This window comes from Asparagus officinalis, chromosome 7 (assembly GCF_001876935.1).
Source record: "Asparagus officinalis chromosome 7, Aspof.V1, whole genome shotgun sequence".
Taxonomy (NCBI): Eukaryota; Viridiplantae; Streptophyta; class Magnoliopsida; order Asparagales; family Asparagaceae; genus Asparagus; species Asparagus officinalis.
This window is the reverse complement of record NC_033800.1, coordinates 3,805,259-3,817,416: the sequence shown is the minus strand read 5'-3', so window position 1 is coordinate 3,817,416 and position 12,158 is coordinate 3,805,259. Positions and strand designations below refer to the sequence as shown.

Sequence of the window (12,158 nt, the reverse complement as noted above, 5' to 3'; positions counted from 1 at the left end):
TTGATAGTGGGGAAAAAACATTTAAGGGGCTGTTTGGTTGTTGTTGGTAAAGTTGTGTATTTATGTCCACCTCATCAATTTCACTTTTATATTTTTCTTTGTTTGTTTTTTATTCCATTGGAATCATAAATTGCTTGTTTGGTTTGCAAATGTAATTTTAATTGTTTGTTCGGAAAGTGTAAAAAATGATCCCTACTCAAATGATCATATTGGTTAGAATTATTTTTTATTATTTTTTCCTGACTTCAATGTCAGCTTTCTCCTAAAATCATATCTTTTTTTTTAATGAAATCACTTTACAAGCCACGTCAGCATATGAAATCACTTTACACTATTTTCACAACTACAAACAAACAATTGAAAGTGATGAAAGCTAACATTAGGGACCATGACTTCAAATCTGGCATCGTGAACAGATGCATAGATCAGAGTGTGCATCATAGAGTTTTCTTAAAGGGACCATGACCTCAAATCAAAGCAATAGTTTTATCAACAACGTGCTTTATGCATACATAAACCAAGCTACATGCCGATCCAATCCCACACAGGAATAAGGTTGAAATTGAATTGATGAGGTCGCTTTCCGTCAATTCCAAAAAATGTCCTAAAAGCCAAACATTAACAACCATAAAGGAAGGAAAAGGGATGGAAGCCCATGATGACTTGCATTATAGTTGCGCACAAGACCCTCACATGAAACTTGAAAGGTTTGGAGCCTCTACAGAAGTAAAGTTTTTAAAAGTTTGAAATCATGAGACTTTACATTAAACTATCACGTTAAAGTAAACTATCACGTTAAAGTTCCTTACCCTTATTAGATGAAACAAGATGCAGCTTGCTGTGTACTAAAAGGTGACGACGGAACATTCTGAAAGAGGAGAGTGTAAAAAAAAAAGGTAACGAACTTTTTAACGCAAAAAAAAAAAAAAAAAAGTTATCAGCATAAGAAAATCAACAAGTATGGCAACTTCTACAGTAAACTTAAAAAAGTTCTAAATTGAAGCAATCTCATCAATATTCAAGAACATTCTAATAGAAGCACCCTTGGTGTTCACTGCTCAGAAATCAAAACTACAGTAGCATACAAGACAAAACTAGTGTGAGGCCCAGATTGAGGCTATCTCAATACAAGACAGCAAAACTTTTAGGGTCTAAGAGCATCTCCAACAATGATCCTAGCTTTTCCCTATATTTGAGGAGCAAATATCCCATCCCAGGAAATAGAGAGTCAAATAAGGAGCAAGTGCTCTAACAATGCTCCCCAAAGTACTGTAGATACAGGGAATGTCTCAATTTGTCTTTGATTTGGAAGATGCTCTCAAGGACCCTATATTTGGAATATGGGATAGGGAGCTTGTTGGAGCCAATTATTCACATCCTACTCCCTAAATTTGAGCTAGGATATGGGATAAGGAGCCTCTTGGAGATGCTCTAAGCCCTACTAATGCAGGATGATAGCAAACTTAATCTAATGATTAGGGGGAATTAATTATATAATGTTTTAGGCCGATCTATAAAGAAAAACATGTGTCTGATTGGAGTTAGATCATGCAACAAGGAAAGTCACTGAAGTGGACTACCTAGCAACCGGAATTATTATGAGAAAATGAAGCCATCAATTCTGAGTCAAATTAGGATGACTTAAAACAAATTGCAGGCCAAATGCTAGCAATCATAAGAGATCAGAAGAGTTAAATGTAATTGTAAAACAACTATGATAAAGGATGATAATTGAATATATAAAAGCATGTAAAAGAAACTGAAATTCTTGATAAGAGCATCTCCAAATTCCACTCTCCAAATTGGAATATTCCTAGAATATTCCAATTTGGAGAGTGGAATTTAGAGATTAGCTCCAACCCACACTCTCTAAATATTTTTCTTTTAATTTTTTTGTCAACAAAAGCCATATAAATTAATAATGTTTATAGTTTACATTAATAATTTTATTTTTAATAATTTATTTTGGAAAAATAATAATAACATTAGAAAGGTGTCGACGAGAGCTTTAAAATGAACCCAATATTAATAATGCAATACAACATATTAAAAAAATAAAATCTGAAATAACAATGACAAAGCATACATCGATAAAACAAGAAAGCAAACATAAACCTCTAATACAACATACCATAGGTCGCAAACATAAACCTCAAACATAAAATATGATAACAGACAATTAAAATTCCGGCAGGTCATTATCGTTATAACTACCGGTTCTATCCCGATCTCTCGATGAACCCCCATATTCATTTCTTCCTACAAAACCAGCTTCTCCCGCAAACTGAGAAAATCCTCCTTGATCTCCAGAGGGAAATCTGTATTCGTTTTCTCCTCCTATAGCTCCTCTAAGAAGCTCAGAAAATCCTCTTAGCCCTCTGGAGGAAAATTCATAGTCGAATGATAGAGCTCTATATTCCTTTCTATCAATAATTTCTTTTTTTTTTTGTTGATAGTAAGCACGTTCAATTTGATCGACGATCTTACTTAGATCAATCAACATAATTGAACATTTATGGCAAAGGCACGACAACGAATGAATATAATTTAAATATTGTTTTATGCTTGTATTTTCTTATGGGACAAGCTAAATAGACCTCCGTATTTAAATTTTCATGTATGTTACTTATTTATTTAATTTAAAAAAATAATATTTTCATAATAATACTAAAATAAATTAATCTTAGTTTCATTTTGAAGATCTCAACAAGAACTTTCCAAATATATAATTATTTCGAAAATTAGATTAATAATTTTTTAACTATATTTATTTGAAATTAAACATCTAATTTAAATTACTAAGAATGATGGCAAAGTGATAATTTTTAAGAAATTAAATAATTGAAAGTGGCAAAGTTGTAAATAATGAAAGTTTGAATAGCGATTTGGAGAGCCTCTCCAAATTCTAGCTTCACTCTCCAAATTTGGAGAATGAACCATCTCCAAATTTGGAGAGTGATTGGAGAGGATTCACTCTCCAAATTTGGAGGGATGGAGATTTTGCCGAGTGATTGGAGATGCTCTAAACTTGCAAACTAGGTAGAGCAGTTGATGATCGCGTCAGAATCAACATTATATGGTCCCTAGCATTCATCCATTAAGTATTACAGTGCATAATTGAGAAGGTCTGGAGCCTGTTATTTTTGTATTTATTGGACTTATCACACGTGCAATTAACTTTATATTGAGCTTTAAGACTATAAATTCCGCAAGTTGCAGGAAGGATAGCGCTCAAGAATCTAATAAATGAGGTCTCCATGCTGACGTGCTCTCACCCATGTCTCTATATCTAAGTTCATAGCACTGTGCTTATGATATCACTAGAGAATAAAGTGATTCTAGTTTAATCGTGCATTATACATATGGCAATAATGGATTCTCATCAATGGTGAGATGATTTCCTCAAAGTAATATATTTCCGGGTTCAATTCAGAAGTTTGGTTGAAGACTTCGGTTTCTGATAGATCAATACATAAGTTTTTCCCCTGAAAAGGAGGAGCAAGAATTCTTCTTTCTGGAGATGCTGAATGCTGAACGTACGTCTAATTTGGATGTGTGATAACAGCTAGCAAAGTCGGAAAATGTCAAGTCTAAAGCCATCAGCGAAAAAAATATATCAAATTTTTACCCAACACAAGCTATCAAGGTCGAGTAGGCGTTCAACGCTTATCAGGAACAGTGTCAACACCAAATAACAAACTCAAGGAATAGTTGCATGATGCATATGTTTAGCTAAGTTCTAATCCATCCCACACTGCAAGTTGGAGGAAGGCTGCAGTTAGGATGTCAACATCCAATGACTGACTATTCATCTAAAAAGTCGACATCTAACTCCACCATGGCAAGTCCTAATCCTTTGTAAATAAAACATGATGCGTTATAAGCACACGTATCAGATTTCATGGTATCAATTTAGACCACAATTCATGAAAGAAACCATGTTACGAAAAGAGAGAGCAAAAGATGAAAGGCTCAACATGTGGACGTTCCAACAATGTTCATTAACTGATCTAAATGAGTATCGAAGGCTCAACATGTGGACGTTCCAACAATGTTCATTAACTGATCTAAATGAGTATCGAACTGACAGAACATAATCAGATGAACATAATCAGTGATCTAAATGAGTATCGAACTGACAGAACATAATCAGATGAACATAATCAGATGAACAGTTGTATTATTGGCAAGGATTATATAGATAATTTAAAGGTTTCTCAACTAGTAATGAATTAATTGCTGGACACGACTGAACCGGCCATTCCTCTATAGATTTTGATCAAACTCAAGAACCTGACACCAGATACAGACAAACAAACCGATCTTTGCCATAAGAATCCTAACTTAATCATCAATGAGTTAGCATAAAAGTGGCCAGTGTGAAAATATTCAATATAAGACAGATTCTCAATGCCTATTTGCTCACTTGTATGCCAATAGCATATAATGTTAATGGCATACAGGCATTGACTCGGTTGATCTAATGATTGGGGAGAAGAATATTTTTAAGTTGTCAGACAAGGTGGCACACAAAGGCACCAATACCTTTCTCTTTACGACCAGTTAGGTGTATGTGTATCTTTGACTATTGAACATCAGTAGCATGTATTTCTTGACCCTTGGCTATTTGCTTAAAGCCAGATGCTTAGAAAAATACATGTCTTATCATTCAGTAAAAAGATGCCCAGAAAGATATCTGCTTCTTAACTACTGATTCTTTTGATTCACTAGCATGGCTAATTAATAGCAAAGGTCAAGCTAATAACCTTGAGATTGTTAATATACAAAACATGGCGGGGGTTGAATCACATCAATCAAATTCCAATCCAAACTTCACCCTAGAGTGAGCAAATTGCCGATCTTGGATTTTCATGACAGTATCAATAATGGATATTTCCAGATAAGATAATTTATAAGGAACTTTCCTTTAAATCAAAATAAATTTTCATAAGAATGTTCAACCTCATGAGAAAGAAAAATGGTGTCTGGTTTAGTACTCAAAACGAAGAAAATAGAAATCTACTTGTCTCACACAGAAGATTAAACATGAAATGTGACATTAAAAACTACAGATAAAATTACTATATCTGATGAATTTAAAGGTACCCCTTCCAGTAGTGCCACATACATTATATTACCAAACATATGTTTGCCTCATTGATATTCTAGCAGACTGTTCTTGTCAGATCTGTGAAGAAATCTTGCAAGCTAGTATTACATCTTGTAGTAAGCAATCAGAAAGACTCAGAAAAACTAATGATTCTAAGTGTGAATATAGGCGTACAACGTAAGGAACCTAGTTATAAATTCATGGTTAACAATTAGCTGGATGTATTCTCGAAGTTGTTTGTCAAGAAATTCTTTGGGTTTTAGGGCCAGAAATTAGATTATGCATTCATTATTAAAATTTTGTACAAATTAAGACAGAGATATCAAAACCGTGTGTCAACATGTTATAAGATAGCATATCTAATAAAAATTGCAAGAGACCAACCTGAAAAAGCAAAATATAAGATTCTAGACTTAGCCTTCTTCAACTACGATGGTCAGAGGAAGTAACAAGTGATAAAACTAGAAATATATGACTTTCATGGATCGATCAGAATAAATCTCAGTTTACTTTGAAATTCAGGCATTATCAAAGTAAAGTATTCAAGGTCCTTGCACCATGTTCAGGTTCTTATCAGAGAACAAAGTCTACTTAAAGCAAGCTCAATCTCATTCTAGTTACTGTAAATTGAAGCGTTAATCTTTGAGAATGGCATACTAATGTTACAAAACACGTAAAAATGAATGTGCAGTTTCTATCTAGACATTTCTAAAACTTTGGTGCTTAGTATTAAGTTGATCCTAATCTGATAGTATCCATCCACTTTCCATCCAAGATATTGATATTTCATATGCACTACTTTAAACTTTCCTTCTGCATTGCAGTGTCAAGTCATCTCATACCAGCATAGCTGTCACCCTGGTTCTTACACCAATTCATTACACATTATAAATTTGGGAACTATCAAGCTTAAGAAAAACATCTGCTATGGCATAGGAAAGGTGGCAAGATGACTCATCTTGTTAAATGAAATCTACAAAGAGTGCTTAAAACTCATAACTGTATTGGTGAAAAACAAACTAGATAATGTTGAAAAATTAATAAAATTAGTTGTTTCTGTGACAAGTGCAAACTGCTACAACAAAGACCGATTAAAAAATTTAGGCCAGTTACATTAATCCCTAACTTCTGTAGCTCCATTTAGTCCATGTTCTCTGATAAATTAGCTTGTCTTGTTCTAAACAAAAGGATGTATGCAAGAATCCTCAATTTGTTGTATTCTTAGTCTTGATGCTATTTTACATTTTAAAAAAAAGTAATCAAGACTCCTTAAGGCCTATAGTGACACCACATATGTTAAGTATTGTCGTTAGGATTTTTTTTCCAGGGGCCAAACATTTAGTTAAAAATCTTCGGGTCCATCTTTGTCAACAGATCCCTTAAATCTGCCTTCCTTTTTGCCTTTTTTGTATTTTTATTGTCTTCCATTTCTTTTTGTTTGCTGTGCAGTGATGGTGGTGGTTGGAGGGCATTGGGGGTGGGGGAGAGAGGAGGGAGAAGCCAAAAACTAATGCAATGTTTTCTGGAAGAATAGCGTAGTTATCTAGCTAAACAATCTGATAATCAAAACTTAATGGGAAAATTTACAAGGAAGTCTGAAGAATTTGATTAGACAATCTTATAATGGGAGCAGAGAGAGTTAAATCCCATTCAGGCTCAAGTATCAACAGGAAGGTTTATTATTTTTATATTTTGAACATCTCAGCAACATCTTTAAGGGTGTAGATACTAGAAATACATGTAGCTACATTCTATGAATAAAACATACATGATTCAAAATAGCAGTACGCTAGCAAAAGCATTCAGGATCTTCCAAAAAGAGAGCATTCAACCACATTGGTTAAACAAAATGAATGTAATAGGAACAAAACAATGGGAATCACACCTTAGGGGACTCATGGGAGCCCATGCTCAATTAACCAAATGAGTCCTCATACCGCCATTTATTGGTATTGCTGTAGAAAGATATTATCATTGTGAAGAAAGAAGTACTATCAAGGAAAACTGGATTTACATTTAACTTAACTATATTGAGGAAAACAGGCGTAAGAAAAACATGCTTATCTAGACAAAATGTTTAGGCATGGCAACTGGTTAAATCATTAAAGAATTCTTAAGGAACATAAAGGTGCAAAGGCTTTTCAAGCACTAACCAATGTGGGTGGGCTGAATATGCCATATATTCCTGTATTTTTTTCTTATAAGCTGTATATATGCTGGCATTGTAGCACACATGTATGTGCAATTGTAACCATAAAGCAGGCTTAAACCATCTTGACCCCACAATTGTAACCACAAAGCAGGTCTAAACCATCTTTACCCCTAGTTTGACCTAGTGGCAAAGAGGAGCTAATATGTGTACAAAGGAATGTGCTAAGCCTAAATACCATCACCATTCACTTCATGACAGGAGAACAAGTCTTATTATTTTCAATTACCAAATCAAAAGTTACTTGCAAGAGTCCAAAGATGATAAGAACAAACCTCCAGGATCTTTCGTTGGAGCCTGAAGCAGCAGAGTCTGTGAAAGAGCGCATAGGTGTTTGACTCCCCATGCCGTATCAAGGTGTTTCCCTGATAGAGACGGAAAATGTTTAGCCATGAATCAAACTCTTAGGAAAAAATGAAGGGGAAAAAATATTCCAGGGAATTAGCGGAATGGAGTTTTACGAACAGCACAATCAGCAATATTATTTTTATTAACTACAGAACCACAGAAAGTTTAGTATATAATATCAAACTGAAAATTTCCCCTTATTTTTGTTTAGGTTTTCTGGAATTGAAGCTTACCTCTAATAATCTTCATCTGTGAATCCAATTCAACACGCACCGATACATCTGTAACTTCTTTCAACGACGATGATATCCTTTCAAGGGACCTGCTCGACTTTTAACAATTCTACTCGCTAAAGGATTATGCCCTCTGTCACATCCAAATCTTCCACCAGGTTTGCAGAATTAATCTGAACACTCATCAGAAAAAAAAAATCCAAGTTAATGAGCAGAAAGCTATCAAATTAAAAAATTCAATCCAAGTTACCGAGTAGGAAGCTATCAAGTTAATTTGGCACATAACATGCAATTAAATATGGCCAAACAAGATACTCAATGCAAAGTACACAAGCATACTTTCTGCGGCAGATCCTGTAGTTGGTCCATTAGAAGAATGAAGAAATGAACATCTCAAATTAGCCAAGGAATTTAAACCCTGCATATCTCCAAATATAACAAGCACTAGTTTCCAATGCAACACAGCAAAAAAGCACACCAACATTTCTAAACTGTACTCTGAGTTGACGAGAACTAGAGCCATGCACTTCTTTGACGGTTCCCTTGCGATCCACCAATGACCATACAGGACTGAGCATACGCACAAACAAAACCAGCATGCTCTGGGTGATGGCCATCATAGATGAACAAGATTCATTTATGCATGCATTCGACAGAGCCTTGCTTTCCCTAATTAAGGAACTCATCAGTAATTTAATTATGTAAACAAGAAAAGTAAAATTGTTAATCTCACCTTACCACTCCTCCAGAACCCTCATGACATCCTTTGCTGAAATATGTTCCTTGAGCCATTTGACAAGCATAACCTCAGTCCTAGTGGGACCCCTTTAAGCACCTACATATACATGAATATCACTGCAAGAAATTTCAGTAAATCATAAGAGACAAACAATAGGAAGCTTTGATCTGCTATCCATAAATAACAATCACAAAGTTTTCTACAAAATAAAACAAAAGGAAAAGTACCTACAAAATAAATTTAAACTGATAATTAATGCTTGAATAAGTAATTACCGGTAGCCCTTCCATCTTCAGTCTGATGGATGTTCTCTTCCTCCACTTTTTCAACCCAACCCAACAGATTTTTTAGATCTCCTCAAACAACTATAACATCATCACCCCTGAGAAATTTACCATTTTTCTGTTTACAAATAAAACAGACGAGTTTTCCACATCACCATCAGGATCATCAGGTTGTTGGAAACTGACTAATTTCATGGATACTTTTATATAAAAACCCTCCTTTGAACATAGTAATATCCACAGCTTCAAAATAATCACCAGTCTTTGTCCCTCCTACTCTTTGAAAACAATGAAACAAATAAATGTATCAGTTCTTGTTCTTTAAATACCAAAGTTCACAGCCAACAAAAGAGTGATGAAAGTATCATCCTTCATCAATGTTGAAGAAATGTGGTAGAGGTACAAATGTCTTCTTTCTTCTGATTCACCTACCTTCCTGATAAAATTGAGGATAAACTACTTTGAACGTAAAGGAAAGGAAACCTAACTAGCAAGCAAAAAAAATGTTTTACTGCCAAATTTACAATGCAATGAGTGCATAAGAATACTTGAAGACAGAGAATAACCATCTACAAATAAGTGGAACGGAAGTCACACAAGCCATCTTAGCAGCAATGTTTTGTAAATCAATCTTTCGGATGAGCTTAACTGTTACCTTCTGCCCTGCATAATCAACAACAACAACAACCTGAAATATAGAAGGTTATTCAAAAAGTAAGATTTGAAAGAAATTATACGATATACATAAAAGATACAAGAGTATAACTGAAAAGATACTAAACTTAGATGCATATTTCTGCAAGATCTTCTTTATAGATCTGAAGTTTCATGTGAACCCATATGTCCCTTGCAGGATCGACAATTATGCTTTCAGCTGAAAGTACGTCAGTCCTTTCTTTTATCAGAACTAGCATCAATTTATTGGAACTGAATATGTTCCATAGACCTTTGCAAGCATGCAAAATGAGGACTGACTCCTTGGTTAGAATAAAGAGTAAAAAAAAATTCCTGCAATGCCAGTCATTGAACGGGAATAAAAGGATCACATACATACCTTTTTAAAATGGGATTTGACAGCTTCAACATTGATATAATTTTTTAGATGATCTGATGCAATTAGTGATGGGATCCAAAGCTCAGGGCTGAACAATCTGACAAACATGAACAATGAGTTAAATTTATTTGAAATAATCAAACAAAAGAACAAAGGTCCTACAGCACATTTCACCCTCCACAACTTTAGAGTAAAATTTTGATCTAAATAGACTAAACAAAATGTAGCATCATGTATCTCCATTATCCTGGCTAGAAATAGCATAATTTGTCGCATAAAGAGATACAAAATTCTGCAAAGCTAACTAACAGCTCCAGGCATTTTTCTTTTTCCCACTTCTTTTTTTATATGTCAATAAACTATATGTGAAAATATACAAGAAATAAGTATTGTCATCATGAGAATATTTGAGCTAACAATCAATTAAAGCTGCCCGGCTCATTTTCTCTTTTCCCCTCAATTCTAGTCAATTCTGCAAAAACCTCATAAATGCGCGCACGCACATGCGCTTGTGGGGGTCAAGGATCAAATCCGAAGCAATATGACAAATGCAAATTCTCTGAATTGATGATTTGACAAAAAAGATTTAACTAATTATAGATGGAGAACAAAAATGAAAAAATAATGTTTACAATTATCTTTTCAACATCCCGCTTCTATCCTGTTTGATGTTCACATAGCAGCATGGAAGCAGGTTACACACAAGCATAATCTTGTAAAAGTCTAAGTAATGTTCAAACAATGCAGCTCTAAGCTCTATTCTCAATTTACCTCAAGCTTCTCAGATAGAAATCTAACTTTCAATTTCCAATTGCTACGTTGAAATCATGAGAATCAATTGAATAACCTTGGGTTCTCTCTTTTATATAAACCCTAATTCAATCTCCCGCTACAAGTACGGGAAAATAAAAGCAATCCAATTTCCAAAGTCAAATAATATACCGAACTCATCAGTTTCAATAAACAAGGGCGAGATTAGGGCAGAAAACCTAAATTGATTCACAATTGAAAAGAATCGGAGCCCTAACTTACAACTTACAAACCCTGAATCGCTAAATTTCCCAAATTGAGGAAATACGTCAAAGATATTCGAGTGAAAACGGCTGATTCAAGAACCAAACTTTTTCCTTCTTCCTCCTCCGATCCTCTTCAAGAGCTTCTTCCTCCTCCGATGAAGCTGGAGATTTAAAGAGGAGAAAAGGGAACAAGAACAAAACCCTAGAAAACTCCCTCGAAGAGAAATTTCTCGATTCTGGTTCAATTTTGGTTCGCGCTCAAATTATTCATCGCTTCAATCTCTCGCCGTATTTATGAGCAGTTGTGTAGCTTTATTTTTACGCGTAATCTGTAGCTTTATTTTTACGCAGTTGCTCTGTAGCTTTTTTTTTACGCGTAAAAACAAAAAAGGGTTAATCGTACATTATTAGTGCCTTAAAACATTTTTAATTGCGAGTTTGACCCTCAAATCTCGGTATTTGCTCGTTAGTCTCTCAAACTTTTGTTTTATTGAAATTTTGTTCCTCTGTTAGAATTCCTGTTTATTTCCTAAGTCTAGTTGGATTGAGCCATGACTCAACATCTAGAATTACCTAATAAGGTCCCGTGTATATGTCACACTCTCGAGTAACCCGAAATTCATGTCTTCCCATGTTTTCTCCGGCTCTATGAACGAGTAAAATATATCTTTGGATCGTGTTTGGAAAGTTCCAAACCGTTGGAGGAGAAGGAGTTTGCGGGTTTAGCTTTTAGCTTGAGCGGGTTGTGGGTACACATTATGAAATCGGCTGGTAAGGTTTTAAATGATAAATTCATGTCTTCCCATGTTTTCTCCGGCTCTATGAACGAGTAAAATATATCTTTGGATCGTGTTTGGAAAGTTCCAAACCGTTGGAGGAGAAGGAGTTTGCGGGTTTAGCTTTTAGCTTGAGCGGGTTGTGGGTACACATTATGAAATCGGCTGGGAAAGTCATCAATTTTTGTTAAACTGTTTGCGCTCATAAATAATGTTACCTAACAAGAGAGATAATTTTGAATAAAATGAAGATTTTTGAGGAACTAATGAGCAAATACTCCGATTTGAGAAACTAATGAGCAAATTCTCTAATTTGAGGAACTAATTAGCAACTAAAGATGATTATATGGGTCTAATGTGCAATTAAGTCCAAATTAAAAGAATAAAAT

The 12,158-nt window shown here is 34.7% G+C and overlaps 1 long non-coding RNA gene across 22 annotated transcripts; it reads right to left on the bottom strand.

Moving 5' to 3' along the window:
* Window positions 416-11,308, bottom strand: LOC109849537. 22 transcript variants are annotated; one of them, XR_002249138.1, is made up of 9 exons: window positions 11,010-11,308; window positions 8,915-10,074; window positions 8,634-8,755; window positions 8,240-8,569; window positions 7,901-8,073; window positions 7,595-7,684; window positions 6,996-7,065; window positions 810-868; window positions 416-718 (listed from the first exon to the last, which is right to left on the bottom strand). It is a non-coding gene; the product is annotated as an uncharacterized LOC109849537 (long non-coding RNA). The 22 variants fall into 22 exon arrangements; XR_002249139.1 differs by having other exon boundaries at window positions 418-604; XR_002249153.1 differs by lacking the exons at window positions 416-718; window positions 810-868 and having other exon boundaries at window positions 6,774-7,065; window positions 8,915-9,196; window positions 9,490-9,586; window positions 9,706-10,074; window positions 11,010-11,306.